Source organism: Bombus pascuorum, chromosome 4 (assembly GCF_905332965.1).
Source record: "Bombus pascuorum chromosome 4, iyBomPasc1.1, whole genome shotgun sequence".
Taxonomy (NCBI): domain Eukaryota; kingdom Metazoa; phylum Arthropoda; class Insecta; order Hymenoptera; family Apidae; genus Bombus; species Bombus pascuorum.
Window position 1 is genome coordinate 7,240,839 of NC_083491.1, and position 20,152 is coordinate 7,260,990.

Below are 20,152 nucleotides of genomic sequence, written 5' to 3' on the forward strand. Positions count from 1 at the left end.
GGTCAGCCTCTTAACCCAGATTCCGAGTCGGAAGGCGAGAAGACAGAAGCTCTCGGTTACACACGATCAACGCGCTCAATTCAAGAGAGTCCCTTAACCTCTTCGTCTTCGGAAACATCCGCCTGCAACTCTTCGTTCCAATGCGACCACCCCAAAAAGAGAAGACGAGGTAGAAACAAAAGAAAGAAACATAAAGCAAGAAGGAAAGGAAGACAAAAAACGTAAAAAGAAAGGGAAAAATTTCAGTATAAGCGTAATAACTACGGCGCGCGATACAGCGACGGTAAAAGAATGGTCCAAATGAAGCCTCCTAAATTTCAACACCCTCTTCGCCAGAGCGACCAGAGCTCCACAACGCCATTCTCCGGCTCTCTTCCTCCGCCTTCGACTTCCCTTTGTCCGCTCTCTCGTTTTTTCCCCCGCTCCCTTTAGCCCTCGCCCCGTTTTCTCGATACTCTCCCGGTATATCCAGCCTGTTCCTTTTCTTCCTCGGTCCTTTCGGCGGTCTCTGTCGGCGAGCCGATGCCCTCGCAATCAGCCGGCAAAGTGGAGTCGCGCGCGCGACGACGGCGTCGGCGGTGGCGGCGGTGGTAGCAAGCGGTAGCGGCGGCTGTGTGGCGGTGGCGTATCCGTGAAACACGCGGTGCAAGTACCGGGGTGGCGATGACGCAAAGTCAGCGTGGGCCAATGGACTGGCTGCTGTACGGGAGGTGTTCGGTGGGCCACGATTGGGCGTGGCTCGAGCAGAGGGTGCGTCAGGGGTGCCACCGCCAACGTGGCTGCGTGGGGGAATGCCAAAGTGTGCCCCGGGGTGTAATATCATACCGCTAGGTGGATAAATAGACGCACGAAACTAGTAGGGACGAGTGGGGAACGAGTAACGAACGGAACAGCAGCGAGGATGAGACGAGGAAGGAGAGGAGGGACGACTGGTGAAACTGGGGTGGATCGCGGGGTTGGAGGAGAGTGAGAGAGAGTGAGAGAGAGAGAGAGAGTGAGAGTGAGAGAGGGACCTGGCTAAAAGAGTAACCAGAGGATGACGGACACGCGAGAGAGGCAGCGCGTGGAGGAAGAGAGGAGGGTGGTAGAAAGGGCGAGAAAGGGAGAGGAGGAAATGAGGAAAGGGTCGTGCACCGAGCGAGGGTTACTCAAGGGGGTTAGACGGAAAGACGGAGAGGCGAGACAAAGCGTGTTGGAACAGGACGAGGGATCGGTTGCCAGAGATAGAGTAGGGGAAATTGGGTGGCTACGCGATCCGAGCGAGACTAGACTAGAACAAATAGTGGTTGTAGCCATCCTCAGCTTCTGAGGTATTTTCCACTCGTGCGAGTTGCACGCATTCGAACGCCAGCCCAGGCTTGCTCACGGCGAACCGTGGAACCGTTTGTATGCACAGGCCGTGTCGTGGCTTTCGTCGGAGGATCGACGGTGGTGGCGGCAGCCGGTGATGCTTAGTGGTGGTGGCGTTGCCGCTGGAAAATGCCCAACTCGCCCCCGTGTTTCACGGCGATACACCATCCGCACACGACCGGCATGTCGAAAAATTGTTGCGGATAAACTGTTTGGTATTGTAAAGCACTCGTTATCGGAAGGAACTAGCAAGTCCTGTTAAGTCACCAGAGAAATATAATAAGATTGTTTACGTTTAAGCGGCGAGGATAGAGAAATGGTATTCTTGGTTTTTATGGAGTGTCGTTTTCGGCCTTTTAGCTCGTATTTCTACGACTACCGAAGTTCGGTAGTACAAATGGTAGTAGAAATGCAGAAATATGGATGCAGATAAATTATTTTTGCGTTATTCGATCAAACATTTTAATTCCTCAAACGCTCTCACTTCTTTCGTGGTATCCGGTCGTTCTTATTATCCAATTAATTCAATTTAAACCTGCCGTTCTTCTCGGATTTGTATCGCCTAAAATGGACTAAAATTCTTAAAATATAGAGAGTCTTTAAAATATTTTGTTTTAGTATCTGACATAATTTTACTCTCTTCCTTAAATTTCACACTTTTTACAAGAAGATATTCGAAGAGATATAATACAAACGTGAAGGAGAATAGAAATAAAATTATTGAATGTGCACGAATGTTATATTCCCAAAGAACGAAAATTAAAAAGGAAGACTATAAATTCGATGTGAAGAAGGAAACAAAAACGATGTGGAATGGTCATCGATCGTGAAACCTACAACCAATCTGGAGTCATCGTCGTCGAAGGCTTGCTTACCATCCTGTCCGTATCGTCTCGCATGCGATTTTGTAGAATGCTGAGCACAGTGTGTAGCGAAACAGGATGTTGTCAGCTGAAATTAAATTTTCCCCGTAGAGCCGGCGGGTCGCTCGGCAACCCGATATTGTGGGCGTTAAGCTACGTACACAAGCGACGACAGACGCAGACAATGTCGCCGTAGAATGGTTCGTCGGTGTTCACTTTGCCCGGTTTCGCAAATCGCCTTATTCTGCGACAGGAAAGATGATAATTTGGTTGTTGCGCGTTCTTCGCGCGCTGCTGTTAAATATCCCGCCATTTTGCTCCAGAACGCGTTAGAAATATTGTTTTCCAGCTACCTGGTTCTGTATATTGTCCCTAGCCATGTGAATAATTGCGATGGACCTGTTTACAGGGTGTCTGGATTTTATTCGATGAAATGAGGGTGTGATGATGATGGAAATCGAGGTATGGTGGTTGTGGAAGCTGGAATATTTTTCGATAGGTAAGTCGAGGCTACGAACATGTATTTATTTATATTTTCCTGTGTATATATTTATGATTATGTATCTTTTTATACATCACGCTTTGTGATTATTTCTGATACACATATACCTGGTTATAATTATTTAACGTAACTAATCGATGGACTATTTCTGAAGCAATTTAAATGAAAAACACGTACAATTTTTAAGCAATAATATGATCAAAGGGAGTGTCCCTTGTTTCAATAAGAAAACCTAAATTTGTCTGTATGGTACAAGTGGAATAAAGTATAAAAGACGTACCGCTCCAATACTGTATTTATAATATATATTTTTAAGGATGCTTCGATAGTTCAAGCTAAAATTCTATAATGTTGTACTGTTTAATACTGTTTATGGTGTATAAAGAATATTAGGAAATACGACTTCAAGTATATTAATACTACAAACTAGAACAGTTATTAAGTGGAAAAAAGTGGATACCAAAAATTTCCACCCAAAGCATCCTTATATTTTTAACAGCGAAATAACTACAGGAGAAAAGAGAATCGAAAATCGAAGATTCACCATACGACGGATTTAAATTTGAACGTTCAAACACAAGACGCTCGAATACTGTTTTCTCTCTCGTTCCATCTAAACTTTCCTTAAAATAATACGATATTATAGCAGATACATTGACGAACTTCCCTCAAGTTGGCGAAACAATCGCGTAATTGTAAAAACAAGTGCAGCAACTGTACAATAAGGGTACTTTGCTTCACCGGGAGGATGATCCCCGTTCAAGGTGAATCGTTTCCCCCCACGCGAGCAATATAATACGATGTAATTAAGTTTAATATCGGAGAAGCTTAAATACGCAATTAACGTAATGTAACGAGAAAGTTTGGTGGGCGTGTGTACACGCGACCAGCCGGGGCTGTATCGTAATTTCAAGCGAGTCAACGTTGTCTTCTTCATCTCCCAGTGTTTTTCGCGTCCTTTGCTTGGTGCTCCTTTGTCCCTTCTTTCAACAGTTCTTCCATCCCTCACCCCCTATCCCCCGTTCCAAGCCCTGGTCCGTGATACAATCAACTTCAAGGGTGTAGAAGAAACGAGGTAGCCATTTATCCGCTACCCCAAGAGCAACCAAGCAAGGGAAAGTCCAAGAAAACTGAGTGTTCCGCCATTGTCGTGACTTTTTATAGGAACGAGTTCCCGGGAACAGAACGGGATTTCGGTCTCTCCGGAATCGGATCAATATTTCTTTCCGAAGATTGTTTGGTCTAATTTGATTTTATTTAATCTGGTATGAATTTTGATTTACGATTGTTTTTCATAAGCGGAGATAAAAGGGATGTAGTGTCGTCGATTGCGAGGAAATTTAGTTCCTTCGAAGATTAAGCTTTATGGAAATTATTGTTTTCTTTTTTAATACATCGGCGAAGGTAACTTTGGTTTTGTTATGAAACGCTCGAATTCTGTTTGATGAGTTCTTTAAAACCAGTACGAAATAATTTCCAGTAAAACGCGATAGATACCTTCTTCTTTAGTTCTTTAGTTCTAGTTATAATGGTATCTTATGACGAAAGGATTGTTACCTATCAAACCTTTTTAATATTTTGTTCGTGTTCATTTATCGTCCAGAATCTTTACGGTAGCCATTTCAGGGGTTTTAAATATTTGTTAATAGTTTATTTAATCGTTTACCTTTTGTCGTATTGCTTTCGTCATAAATATATCGATCTGTGAAAGTAATAGATTTTAACCAATTTACTCAACTATAATTCACAGCTATATGTATTAATTAACTTTACAAAAATTAAGATTGATCTACCAAATAAACCAGAAATATAAAGTGAAATTATTATAATTTTTTTCTGTTAAATCTGCATACATTCGTTACAAAGGGCCAGAAAATTTAATACTTCAAAAATCTACTTACGAAACTCATCAAATTATTTTGAACCCTTAATTCTTAATATCGTATTTACGCAACAATGTATATTGCGAATTATTATCTAACTACAAATTGTAAGCAAGAAGCGTGTTTAGTTGCAGCAAAATTAGCTTAAAGTTATCGAATATTATGTCTTCTTTACAGAAACATCGGGAAACATATTTTTCTACTGTAAATTGGTAAAACAGATTTTTCTTAAGATCTGGAAAGATCCGATCCTCGATGGATTGAAATTACAAAGTTCCAAATTCTCCCCAATAACCGCGTATTATTACAATCGTGCCACCACCCACGGCACGCGAATATTATCGTTCTCCCACCTTGTGAACGCGACGACGGAACCAGATAATATTTTCTCCAAACGATTATTGCTTTCGCGCCTGGTCATCCCCAAATATTTAGCAAACAGAGTAGGCGCGCCACGTACACACCACATATTATATTTTTCTCTCCATTCGTCGCATTATTTCAAGTTTGGTAGGCGCGTCATCATCGTTTGCGATGGCTTAACGGTTGACTTATGGCTTCTAGTCGGGAAGGTCACCGTCGAACGTACGATTTTCGCGGTTCTATCCAACGTACGACAGCCTTAACGACCCTCCTTCGATTCGACAAACACGCAGGGTCACGGCTATAAATTATGAGCGATATTAGTACGCGAAACCATTGGGTGGCACAAACGATTTATATCGCACGATTCCCTGTATCGACCCGGATTTAGTTAATACCACGACGATTTAGCGGCTCTCCGCGCAATTAGAATTCTGATTCTTGCCGCCAGGAAGATAATATTTGGGATATAGGTTTATCGTAGGGTGGCCGGCTGAATGAATGTAAATAAAATTTTGGCAAATTCTATCCTTCCGTGTATTGTGATATGTAATTTTGGAACTCTGGTTTAATGTGCGGATTGCGAAATATTCGGCTAGAATGACACATTTTAGCGGTTTCTGAATTCGCTCAAACCGAAAATGTGGGCCGTTTTTCATGGAAACAAAGCGTAACAAATTTCGGCTTGCCTGTTGATGCGTGACGTCCTCGTGGATTTTGGCGATACCCTTTTTTTAAATTTCGTACTCTTAATCCACTGTATGGCTTACTCTGTTGCATGCATTTGAATCGTGAGTGTCCGATTAAGTTTCGGTTATTTTTTATTTTTCGGATGCTGCGAGGCGATCGATCAGAAGGCTGTGATCATACAGAGAGCATTTGGCATTGGCAGAGATTGACATTTGGAGCATTTTTTAGCTTCTTGTTGTTGCGTTTACCGCCCTGTATGATCACGATCTTACGCGGATTTCTACAGACAAGATCTGTGTCGACTAACTGTTCATAAGACAGAGTTTTCGAAACGGTCCATTATCGTGAAAAATGATCTTCGGCTTGAGCGACCTGAAATACCCCGAAAAAGTCGCATTCGGATCAAAAATTGTACAGTCCGGATACGATGCTGTATCTGATTTTGGCTTTTTATTAATTTGAATTTCTGCGTATTTTTGAGTGTTTGTTTAATTAACGGTTTATATTATTCCTTTGGGAAAAGAAGATATTTATTAACATACACTTGTATATAGTGCGATTTTGATGAAAATCTTGGCCATCTCTTATCTCCTAATATTATTATCTTCAGTGAAAACTAAAATAATTGCTATGAATAATACGAATAATAAATTGAAACTCGATAACAATTTTTAATACTTTACGAAAGGAATGAACTAACGAATCATAGATAAATACCAATTAGTGAAACAAGCAGATTCATAATCAAGTAATAGGGGTAGGTATACGTAAAAACGAGGGGAGACAAGCTCGTGCCCTGGAATACATTATGAAAAGTAATAAAGTGACTCTATATCCGGCTGGCTGACAGGTCCCTTTATGAACGAATGATAATCTGTTGCGGTAAATGCATCTGTTCTGTCGCAAGCAGGTGTTGCATTTTCGATTCGAATAAAGAAGACAGATTAAGGGTGCGAACGTTTTTGTTGGGTCACGTGCTCCAGTCAAAATAAATCTGTTCTTGTGATCGGATTTATGGGTTAGGTCTGAAAACCGATCAACTTCTCTCATACGGCTATTAACTTAAAAATATAGTATCACTACTTTGGCCCTTCTGGTTAGGTTCATCATTTCGCTCTACGATACTCAAGACGAGAAAACCATTAGCTTTTGAATTGATTTTTCCGTCCTCTGAATTAGTTGCTACGTGAAAATGTCTCAGACTTCTTATAAATATAATCAGGATTTTTTTATAAAAATAATCAGGAGGTTTGAAGCGATTGCTTAGAAATTTAATATTGAACAGGAACTTTATAACATTTAAATAATTAGATAATTTTGGAACTTCGATGCATATTCAAACGTTCGCATGATTCAGACACTTAGACGTTTAAATATTCAAATATCTGAACATTCGAACATTCAAAAAATTATATATTTGAAAATTTAGTATATGCTTGAATACTTAATATTCGAGTAATTTAATTTTTTTCAATACCTATGCTTGTGAGTGCCTGTTCGAACCGTTTTTCTATTGTTTTCTTTTTCTTCTTTATTATCACCTTCTTTATTTATGAATAGCAATTTTGATTGACGTTTTATTTTAAATTCGATTAAAAATTCGATTTTTATTGTAATCTTGATTTTACGTAATTTAGATATTTCAATGCTACAAATCTTTAAATCTTCTACTTTCTATGATACTGTTAGCTATGATAGAAACGGTTAAATCTAAAAAAGTCCAAAGATTATTCGAGAGAAATAAATTGTCCAAGCACGTATCAATTACATTATATAACAAAATAAAATAAATAAATTTCAGAGATCCATCACAACTCTAATAATATTAAAGAGAAATTCATTATTGTTCATATGTTCAGCATTCAACGAAAATACCAAATTACACGATACTCGAGCTAATCCTACAATTTGGCTCGATTCCCCGAAATTATTCCATAAATGCGGCGGGGTCCAAATTGTTTCGAGCGACGCAGAAGATGCTTAAATCTTCTTTTGTTTACTAAATTTCTCGTACACCGGCTCGGAGCTAAAAGCAGCGCCGGTATTACCGGGCATTTTTCACGCTAATTAACCGATTTCTATTTCGTATGCTTGCGCGTATAATTGGGAAAGGGAATTAAAAAAAGAAAAAAAGAAAAAAGAAAAAGGGAGACACACATTTCCTCTTTTATTCCTGGCCAAAGTACATTGTGCTCCCGAAGCGTGCATGGTAAAAATATGTGGCGTGTACCTGTACGAAATTTCCTATTTTTTAGTCGAGATCGTTGTCGTCCTTTATTTCTTCTGTTCCTTTGTAAATTTTCGTGGAAAACAACGCCACGCGAATGGCTTGATTATGCGAACTAATTCGAAGGCAGATTGTACGAGAAATAAATTTCTTTTTAATTATGTTTAAAGATAAAGAATTATTAATTGATTAAAGTTGTATATTTGACAATTTTGTACATAATTTGTAGATAATATCATATTAATGTCGAATCGTTTAATCGACGAATGTTTTTAATATTTGGGTCCCTCAAAAATCGAATTGATCAACTGCATTTTTACATAGTAGGATCTATAAATACATAATTAGTATTCATTTAAAAAGAAGAACGGATTTACTTCGAGGAATTTATTTATCACAGGCAGATAGTACAAATAATTGTAGATTGCAAACTAAATTTTAAAAAATAATACGTGTAATTATTATTTTTCTCTGTAGTTTAATTTATGGAGTTGATCAATATGGCTCCATTTTTTACTACAAATTTAATTTATATTATTATTTTTGATATGCTTAATTTCTTTCGTTATATCGTTTACGTTTTCTAGAATTTTCTTAAATATAATTTATGTACCACATATAGTAATTTTTACGAATTATTGTTAATAATCTCGTACTTGTTGCAACATGAATGATCAATTAAAAAAAAGAGGAGAAATGATAGAGGTGATAATCGTGGTAGTTAAAAGATAAGATAGGAATGTATGTAGCGTAGCACGTAAAAAGTGAAAGAAAATGACTTTGAAGTCTTTAAAGCTCTTCCACCATTAAAACAATTATTGTTGCGATATTATAATATTCCTGGATATCGTACGCTTTTCCTAAATCAAATTTTTTTTCCTGAATCATTTCTTCGCCACTCTAAAACTGATGGAGATACATTACATCTTATAATCTTGTAATTTTATTGCATTTTTCAGTATGTATAATTCAACGGATTAAGAATAAAAATACTAAATTATATAATGCTCCAAAAATGTAAATCAATAAGTAAAAGTATCCTAAAAAGAATCATTCAAAGATGCTAATATAGAAAATATCAATAACATTAAAAAAAAAATCTATCTTTCATAATTCAACAATTAATAAATCATTCGCTTTGAAAATTGGTTGAACATTACAAACGCAGCAGATAACTACTATTTTCAAACAATTCTCCGTTACCATAATTTACTCCACTATATCCACAAATCGCCACGATATATACGATCAAGAATGTCCCTTTAATACGACCTAATATCGCAACAATATCCAGAACAAATCCTCCATTTACCAATTCCATCACACTATTTCACATACCATTACCCTCCGTCATTTCAAAGCTTCTACGGCCACACAGCCAGCCAGCCATTCCACCGTCAAAAGCTAGTCTATCGAATATCAATAATTATAACATGTTGCAGCAACGCGTAATTCAATTAATTCAAACGGACGCCAGTCGATAAGAACGAACAAAGGGATAGGATATAATACGATACAGCGAAGCAAAGACACGTTATCAGTAATTTGCTCAACGAAAAGAAGATAGAGAGACACTGGTCCCTTTAATCGTAGGTTATTCAGGTGAACGGAACTTTATAAAAATGTTATGAGGAGTTTAATTAGACGACGTTTAATTACTCCGTCTACCATCGACAAAGACGTCGGAGAGGGGGCGGCAGGTTTGGGACGCAAAAGGGGAGAGAGAAAGAGAAAGACAGAATGATAGACGCGGGAGGAGGGGATAGGTGGGAGGAGGGGGGGACTAATTGCGAAGTTTTCCACTTCGATTTTCCGAGAGGCTGCATGCTGCCGCGCCATTTCTCGCTGTTGTTCGAATTAAACGCGATGCAGTTTTAAACTGAAAAGAGTGCCCCAAGCACATCAAGTATTTTCTAGCGAATTAAATGCGACAAGCGAGGAGCGAAAAGAAGCCAAACGGATCGATAAATGCATCGTTGCATGCTTCTGTTCTCGTTCGTCTTTTTCTCCATTTTCTCTTTGCCGGCTTCCTTTTAATAGAGGAAAAGAGAGACACTGAACGAGAGTATCGCGCAACTTGTTTCCACGTTCACCGTAACGCGTTCTCGCCGTTTCCGATTACTTGGCTGCGAAAATATAGACTAGCCTTGTACCGTGTGACTCTTCGAACGAGGCCTGTGTACCTTCCTTCCGGTTCTTTCCAACGTTAGCCCCTTTTTCTTTCTCGAGGAATTTCGAGGTTGTTCGAGAATCAACGTGTTTCCAGTCATTTTTCGAGAGAGCGATAGGTCGACGCGGAGAAAGGGTTGTTGTTGGACGATACGTGCTGCTGTCGTTCGAGGGAAATTTGATGCGAATTCCTCGGTTTTGGTGATATTGGCGTTGTTGGTGTAGATTTTGGGATTTCAGAGGCGAATTTGTAGTCTGAGAGAAATTTGATGAGAATTCCGGGTTAATGGAATTTTCTTTTAGCGGAAATTTGGGTTTTTAGAATATTTGCTTATTTGCTGTTATATGGGCATGGGTAGATCCTGAAATTCCAAGCACAGATTAATTGCTTAAAGGGGATTTGATGAAAATTTTTGACTAATGGATTTTGTTCTTTGGCACAAATTTAAACATTTGAAACTTTTGGGTGCGATTGTCACGGTATCGTAGTATCTTCGGTGTCTATCTTCAAATGTGTAGTTCTCATTCTTATCCTATTGACTCTAGATCTTCGCAGATATTCATTTTACTAGTGGATTTGTCGATTCTTTAACGTTAACGAGATTTAAAAAAAGTTTATTGGTATTTTTATTTATACCTTTCTTTAGAATTCTTATGTTAGGATTCTGAATAAAAATAACAAATGACGTATCTTATAAGCGTATCAAAAAATTTTGCGTATTTCAAACGTGTAATTTCTCAAGATTTAATAAACAATAGTGACATAAACGAATTATAAACTATCGTAGTCAGCGTAAAAAGATTTTTCGAATAGCGCACCAATATATAATTCTTCCCATTTCGATAAATAGTTTCACAGTAACTCTAACGCATACCTAACCGATGTAATAAATATGTCCTGAAATATCTTAATATTCTTCATGTTTATTTCTAGAGAAAGAGATATTCTATAGAAGTGAATCTACAAAGATTTATGTGGAACGTGAAACATCTGTATCCGACGGGTGGAAACCTATGCAACACCGAGTAAAGTCGTTACACCATTTATTGTTAATTCGTGTTAAGTTTATCGAGAACAAGCTTCACCTATAATAATTATTAGCAAACTGAAAACGTTTGTGCATTTATCGTAAATTTAAAGATGCAGAAATATATATGATAGACATAATACGGGAAAATATACCTAAAACAAACTATTCACTTATAATAATATTCACTAGGTAAAATACAATCTGTATTCAACTTCCATTTCTTTAATTACGTTCATTATACCATATAATTATATCATTATATTATACCACCGGGTAGATGAAACTCTTTATAAAATTTCTGTTTCTTCGGTTATCGTTCGTAAAAGTATAAAATAGCCCAAACATCGTCAGTTTGCTTATTAATCATCGATAGACTTTTTATACGTTTATAACAGATTTATCTTCCCGGTGCTCGCCGGAATTTTAGTAAACGAGAAGAGATTACTATCTCTTAGTTCCATTTCTTTACCACTCATCGTAAAAGAACGAGTATGTACAAGAATCCGCAGTCTAATCAGCAACTACAAAGCAGCTCGCTAAAACAAAGCAATGTACTAAAAACCAACGCAACGTATTTCATGCAAACTTAACAACCTTGTCGCACGAGAATCATCTGTTCCAACAATACTTAACCAAATCTTCGTCAATCTGAATCGATGCTCGCCAAATCACCACCGACGAAACGAATCGGTAGTCGGTAAATCTTCATGAAAATCAATCGGTGGCCAGGAAATATTCGTGAAACGAGTTGTGACGGTGGACGATCGCGGTGAATTTTCATGAAAGCAACACACGCGGCCAGATATTGGGCGTAGCAACGCGGCAGAAGTAGGAACGCGTCGGCAAAGGCCGAAGGACGCCCCTAATGCGGGGGTTGCCGAGTACGACGAGGGGTGCTCGGTCGAGTGTACGTCGACGCAGCCCTAATTGTTTTACTCCCAACCATTCTCTCTCTCTCTCTCTCCTCCTCTCTCTCAATCTATTTCATCCGTATCCCCGCAGCTACTCTCATTTCATTGTGACGCCACCCGCAGCGCCTATCATGCGCCGCTAATGCTCTAACAGGTTAACGTCTCGCATGATTATTCTATTGCTTCTCACCCTCGAACGCGCTAATTCGTCCGGATCTGACCGAGTAATATTTTGCAAGGGCTGCTCTGCTTCGATTCTGTTGGTTACCGGTGTCTCTTTTTCCTCCTTTTTTTTTTTATGAGGTTGAAAGAGGAAGATTAGGGGCTTTGTGACGGTTTTATGTTGTGGAAGAATTGGTGTGGAAGATCAGTCTTTTGGGACAGTTATGTCGTTCAACTTTCTACTCTCGATGTTTCGTACGTATACAATATTGTATTTTTCGACGGTTGAGTTAAACAATAAGCGACATTCGGAGGGGTAGTTGAAAATTTTAGCATGTAATAAAATTACGTTATTATATGTTTCTGTTATCAATAACGGATGAGAGGGAGTTATAAATTCATAAGGAGAAAGAACCATAGAAAGGACAGAATCCTAAAACAACACGATTAAATTATGCTTCGGTACCAAAACTATATTAAATCAAACAATATCGTCCGTATAGTTGGAGAATAACGCGTACAAAAAATCGACAATTTCGAATTATTTGTGACGATTAATTATAAAAGTGACTTATTAAATTTCAAGGTATAAAAGACTGGCCCATTAACGATCTACTACTTCGAACCAATTTTCATAAAAATGTACTTTCCCTCGTTATGCGACTCTTCTAACGATCCAGCGATGCGCGTATTTTAGTCACTTCAAACACGAAGTGCCGATATTTGTCGACCGTCAACCAGCACCGGCAGATGAAATATAATAACTTCCACGCGGAGAAAGACACCGGCCATCGGTGTCGATGAAGGATTATTAATCATACTAAATATTTGACGCGTGATTGAGTCGCAAATTTGTCAACGTTGGCACACTGCAAACGGTTGTCCGCGTTTGCGGCGGCGGCGGCTCGCGAAAAGCGTAATTCGCCGCGGTCGCGTGTTAAGCTTATATGCAGACTTTATCAATCGTGCAATAATAATTGTAATGTTTTACACACCCGTCCGTATTACGCTGCGGTCGGGACGTTCAATGGGCCGTGGGCGCGTTTCGAAAATCGAGAACGCCGCCGTGTCACTCCGATAACCACCCCTTTCTCGTCCATTTTCAACTGGAAAATTATCCCTGTGGAAATTTCGAAGTGGAAGAATTTTCATGGAAAAACGGCACTGCCACGCCTGTCGGATCCCAATCATCATCGATTAACTGCGATAGAAAATTTTGTAATACGTTTTCATGGTGCAGGTGTTGCGCGGAGGGTAGTTTGTAAAATATTCCAACGAAACGAGATATACGACGGCGTACGACGATTCGATTAAATTAGAGGCTGTACAACTTTTGTAATTTGCATCGGCGAGTACGTGTGTCTGCACACGTTGGTCCATGCAAAAATTTCTTCCGCTCTTTTGCGTGTCTTGTTACACGGTTTGTTGTTCGGTTGCGTGCAACACTTGGGGATGGTAGGTTTTTATCGTGCTAAGTGGTTGGTGGGAAACGGTTTGTAGAGATTTTCAATTTATTATTAGTAAATGAAATTTAGTAGCAGGAAGAAATTGTTGGAGTAAAAGTAGCTGGGATAAAATTAGAAAGTGAAAATAGGGGATGAATGTTTAATTATATAGAAGATCATTTAATTTGGTTAGAAGTGTACGCTGCGTTTGATATAATAATATTAATAATGGAATATTCAGTGTATTATTGATAAATTCAGTTGCAAGATGAAAGTACGGGATTGAAGTTTGTTTAAATAAAAGAACATTTAACTTATTTATACGACATGATTTTTCGATACAGCAAATAAAATACTGTTGCTATTAACTAAAGATCGATTTAACTAAAGAAAGAAATTTAAAACATATTTTCTGTTTACTGGCAGTTAGTTTGGAACGAAGAAATAAATTGCAAGTAATATTAAAAGTTCTGCAACTGTTACTTTCTTGATTAAACTAGTGAAACTACTTTCATACTGATAAAATATGGGAAAGTAGAATCGAAAAATGATAGATCATTATATGTTTGTCCGTTTTTACAAGATTAATAACTGCACAAAAAAATTTTTGCCATTTTTATGGCATCGTATACATATACAGCCCTATTATTTCGCTTCGAAACAAGAACGAAACTGCAATATCTCTTGAAAAAAGCGTTTTTATTGGCGGAACTATAATTCTGAAACCCATCGAGCCTGACCACGGTATTTTAAATATTCGTCCATTTTAGTAACATTCCCATAATGGAAAAATGAACAGGCCGAGTCACACTGAAAAGCACTTTAAAAAAATCAATTATACGTACAAATATAATATTGATTTTATGATTGAAGCAATACGGTGCTTCGAATTGATACAGTCGGATCGTGTTTTCAAGTTTTTTGAAAAAAAAATCAGACTTTTATTAATTATTGAATATTCATTGCGTAAATGGTAGAACGTTGGATTTCCCTGTTGGGTCTGTAATATATTAAATTTTATTATATGCTGATTATACGTATCAGCGTAATATCGGTTTTGCAATTAGAATGACAGCGTTAGAGAATGACATAAGTGGACCACATTTTCAGTTTCGCAGGAAGATTTATACTGTTAATTAGTATGTTAAGCTTGCTTCTATTGTAATTGGAAGATACAAAAACTTACGAAATTATTAAAATTACTTCGAAGCGAAACATTTTTCTCTACGTAAAGTGTTTCTGTAATTATCTTTATAATTAAAGTATTAAAATAAATATTTAACTAACATCAAAATTAGTCAAGATTTATAGACACGATTATTCCAAATTTGTATTCAACAATATATTAATTTTGATAAATCGCTAGATATAAATCATTAAAATTAATAAATCACTAGAATGCATATAAAATGCAAAGATACATAAAATATCCAAGCTGAAGTATTCATTATAATATCCGGTGTAGGTTAAACAAATTTCTGCTAGAGTTCCATTTCCTTCATAGTGTTTTTAAAACTATTAATTTGCCTACATATCTGTACAGTCTATAAATCACAAAACGGGGAGGAATTTTATAGACAAACAAACACCATTTGTATTCACAAATCTCTAACTTTACCTATTCCCATTATTTACTCTCATCCTCCTATCCATATTATCGGACATGATGTTAAAACCAAACCACCGCGAGAAGGAGGGCACGTAAATCGCGTCGATTTACTTGCCGCCACAAGCAGGCAGAACGAGGTAAACGTCGTCGTCGACTTCTTCAGCTTCCGCTGGCGTTAATGTACCTATTAAAATTCCACGGACCCACGGACTATAAGACAGTCTTCGTGGACAGAGAAATGAAAAGAAAAAGAAGGAGGAGGAGAGTGAGCGGTCTGAAGGATGGATGAGAAAGATGGAATTAAAAGAGGTAGCCGCGGGCTGTTCAAGTTGCTCAAATTATTACGGAAGGCCGAAGTTTGAATCGTCCTGGGGACAGAGGACTGGCTTCTCCCCGCGGGCCATGCCCACGAACCGTCAAATTTAAATCTCGCTAAGCTCGGCCATTAGTACGAAGTGCAAACAGCAAACAGTGCATTAAACGGTGCACGCGTACAATCACCCGGCCCATTCATGGGGTCCCGTGTCCTTAAACGTAAAGCCAAGTGTCTATTCCCACGGGGATTGTCGCGAGTTACGCTCCAACCTTTTATTTAGACTCGTTTGTGCCTCTGTTTACGTGTTCTTCCACTTTGCCGCGCTTCGACGCGCTGCCCTGCTCGCTTCTCAAACATACGCGCATTTCCTAGAATATTTTTGCAAATTTTTTCCTTCGCTTTCTCCATCAATTGTCAAGAATCTGCGTGTTATTTGAAGATCGAAGAGAGAAACCACGTGGAATACAAATCGTGGGAAGGTTGAAGAGAAAAGCTGGAACTCGATTTGGGATTTCGGTTTTTGATCGTTTCGAGGAATGTTTCAAGGTAACAGGAAATTGTTTTCAACAATTCATTTTTTCCTTATTTCGAGCTTAATAGCAGAGTGTGTACAGTTCCGCTTAAACATCTTAGGATGTCTGTTTTTAATAAAACTTTTTTGAACGTGGGTACAAGTTAGTCTAATGTTTGGATAAGTATTTCAAAATGATGTGTTATATTATTTTCTAATAGTTTTCTTTTTGTTTAACTACAGCGAACTTTGCAGTTTGACCTATAAGTATGTTTGGTAAATCTTTTCAGCGGGTAATCGTAGATACAGCATGTAAATGCTTTCTCGATAGAGAGCATTTTCTCCTAGTGAAAGCTAAAACTGAAATCTGAATTCATATTCAATTTTCTTCTTACATTAACATTTCAGTTTTATTATACCAATCATCAGATTATGCCAAAGCAATAAAAAATGATCTTCGATGTTCTTTTACATTTTACATCATTTCAGCGTTCCGCATTCTGTAACATCTAATTTCTCTAATTCAATAACATTTTTCAATCGTAAATTTTCAAAAAGAACGAGGAAGATTAACGTCCTACAAGAAAAATAAAAACTACAAAAATATACAAAATATGCCAAGTGAAGTTCTCGTTGCTTCTATCTAGAGGGCGAAACAAACTCCTATTTACATCCTATTCCTTGAATTGTCTTCATAAGAATACGAATTTGCATAAAAATTCACAGTACGGTAATATGTTTTCTCGGAAGAAATAAAATGTCGTCGCAGAAACAAAATTATTCCAATCTTAACTAGACTTTTCGTAACCACGAAGGGACTAGCAGAATCACGAAAATAACATTTTTCGAAAAATCCCATCGGTATTAAGTAACATTGATTCTAATATCAAATATAAATTCTTATTCCACCCTGACGAGACGCAAATGGTACTCGAGATTCTTTCGTACGCGAAGTTCGTTTGCGAAAGATTATCGGTCGACGATTTCCAAGCGGATGGAAAAAAGTGGCATCGAAAGCCATTCCCTAATGCATCGCGTTTTCCCTATATCCTCGGTACGAACATATGTAGGGGTGCGTACATATTCTTATACACTTATTTCTTTCCTTCGAAACCACTCTGGGTGGTGGCGCAAAAGCGGACAGAAGTTTTAAGGCACATGCCTGAACCTTCCCAAGAAACCCATACATTATAAATGTCGTACTTTCTTATCCATCCTACCGTTTCCCACCTTTCTTCCAGGAAAAAAAATATATTCTCGTATTGGTTCGCGTGTAGTTCACAGATTTATTTATATTTTCGCGAATAAACATTGCACACATGGGACTATTTTGTAATCAAGATCTGTTTAGAGTCCATAGAACGTATAGAAAATTGCAACTTTGAAATTAAACGTGTTACAAATATCATACGCGTAGAAATGTTGTAAATAATCGTAAAACTTGATTTTTCTAAAATCCATGAAATATAATTTAATATTGAGAAAGAGAAATGAATCAAAAAGAAATTCTGATTTTACAGCAACGTTCGAGTAAAACTATTTTATTAAAACATTTTTCTTAATTATATACGAATTCCTCTGATCTATTTCAGAGTCAGAAATTTTCTCATTCGATGTCGTTCTTCATTAATTTATCTATTTTATTTATTTTTTTATTTATTTATTTATTTTAAATCTTCAGTGATCCGTGTATTTTGTGAAAATATATTCGATTGATCGAAGAAATAAAAATGACAGGACTCTCGTGCGATTCTTAGCTTTAATGACATAGCACATAAAATTAGAAGATCGTATAACTTTGTGACATATGAAATTTTTATCTACATTGTCATTCATAATTGTTTAAATCATCTTAATTGGCAGTTCTGTGTCTCGAAAGAGGAGCGTCTCTAAAGTGTAAAATGTAGATAAAAGTGTGTTAATTAAAAAATAATTTAGATAAAGGTGTGTTGATTCTTTCATGAATTTTTGAACACAGATAATCAAAAGACGATGACGATCTATTAGATATTTTAACAATATTTTTACAGGAGGCATTCGTTAAGATAACAGACGCTTATTGTAAACGTTGGTTCTTGGATCAGAACATTTCTCTCTCTCTCTTTTTTTTTTTTTTTTTTTTTTTTTGATAAAACGAGACACTTTTTTCGTTACTCTTTTATTACGAAATACTTTTGTAATATAGTATGAGAGTAGATAATATTTTTATATATAAAATTCACACTTTTAGTAGCTTTTACGATGCGTTTACCAAGTTTAAACTCATAAAAAAGTTACTCAACGGTTCATCATGTCAAACAACAAAGTTCTAACAATTTTATTATAAAACTTCTAAATATTCGGCTCGCGTGTATTATAGCAAAATCCTTCTTGTTTAACTTTTTAATAACAGTTAAATATCGCACGAAATTTAACGTATGACATCTGCTTGATAATTTCAAACTTGAGGAGAATGACACACAACAATTCCAGAGAAAAATTAGTGAACATTTTCAGCTAAAAGTATTTCTTCTTTCTCTAATCGCTACATACAAATTCAACTTCTAATCAACACGTTGTTCTACAAAAATTTCTACAAAGAAATACATCGAACCATATTTCTAATCTGAAAAATGCTAATAGCCTAGCATTTGGAATTTGTGAAAGATGTGCATAGAACAAAGAAGAAAAGAAACGACGAAACAAGCGCGGAAAATGAATCGATGATAAGGTTGGCAGAGATACGCGGTGTCAAGAGACACGAGGGTTTTAATTTAAAAGCTCGCAGAGCGGTATTCCATCGTCAGGAACGAGGAGACAAAAGCAGCAAGAAGAAATCAATGCCGAAGGCTAGCTAACACGCGTTCTCTTCCTCACGGACGAGCAGCCTCCGGGACAGCTCTCGAGACCCCGACCATGCGAAAACTTTGTCCAAGAATCTAATATCATCCTTGGTTCGCACACATTCTCAAAATTCCCATCGCACGCTACGACACGACGATCGTTTCCTCTTCTACACATCTATTCTGGATCGCGTGTGTTAATAACGCACCGATAAGCTTTCTCAGTTGTTCCTTTCATTGTCCGTAATCCTTTATCACCACCAAGAAACGAGTTCATTAAGTGGTAATTTTTTTTGAGTTTAATTTTCTTTCTCATTTTTTATCGGGGTACTAAGCCCTTCGAGATTTGGATCGCACGAAGCAAATTTTACTGAGAGAACAGTGGTAGAAGAACGGAGTTGAGGTGTGGAAAAAATTGACGTTTCTTTCTTTGACAGTTATTCGTGTGTTATACAGAAGTTTGGTTGAGAAAGTTGTACGTGGTCAGTTGCATAGTCTGGCGATCATGTTATAGAAACAATATTTAAAAAGCTAAACTTTTAGGAGATTTGTACTTCGTTGTGGCTGTAAAGGATGTAAAATTTAACGATTCCGCTATTTTGATCAATTATAGAAGCTGAATTTTTGGATTTGAAAATCCAGTTTTCTGCTTTAACAAGCTGAACATTTTTCAATTTTGTGCACGAAATGTTTCAACGAGCACAGTACGGTACTAGTTGTAGATCTTAGATTAAATCTGAATGCGTGCTTCTCTTGCAAGATTACATGATAGTTCTTTCGTTTCGAATAGCACAAGGTGGCAAATAAAATTTGATATGATCTAAAAGATAGTTTAGAGAATGAAACGTTTGATAACTTCAAAATACGAAGCCGTGAAAAATACTTTTCCGCGATTCCGCCATCAGAGGAAATATTTCATAATATTTTCAAGCGACAAAGTTAGATGAATGTTTCCTGTATTCGCCAGTTAAAATAACGAATTCCTTTTGAAATCCATAAAAGAAAAATTCTGATGCATATCTGCCGTGTAAATGTGTCATGGTCCGCATAAATTCCGCGGGGAAAACCTTCGGAAGAATACCGACAGTCTTCTGCATGTATATTAAAGAGGAATAAAAGCGGCGTAGCTGTTTGCTTTTTGAAATTAATCTCAAATGTTCTTTTCACCAATCATCGAATTAAATAATTATTCAATCTATTTATTATTATATTGTATTTCTTCGCACACCGTATTTATTTCTTTATCTATTCGACCTATTTATTCATCTCTCGAAAAGTCGAAGACAATAACACATTCC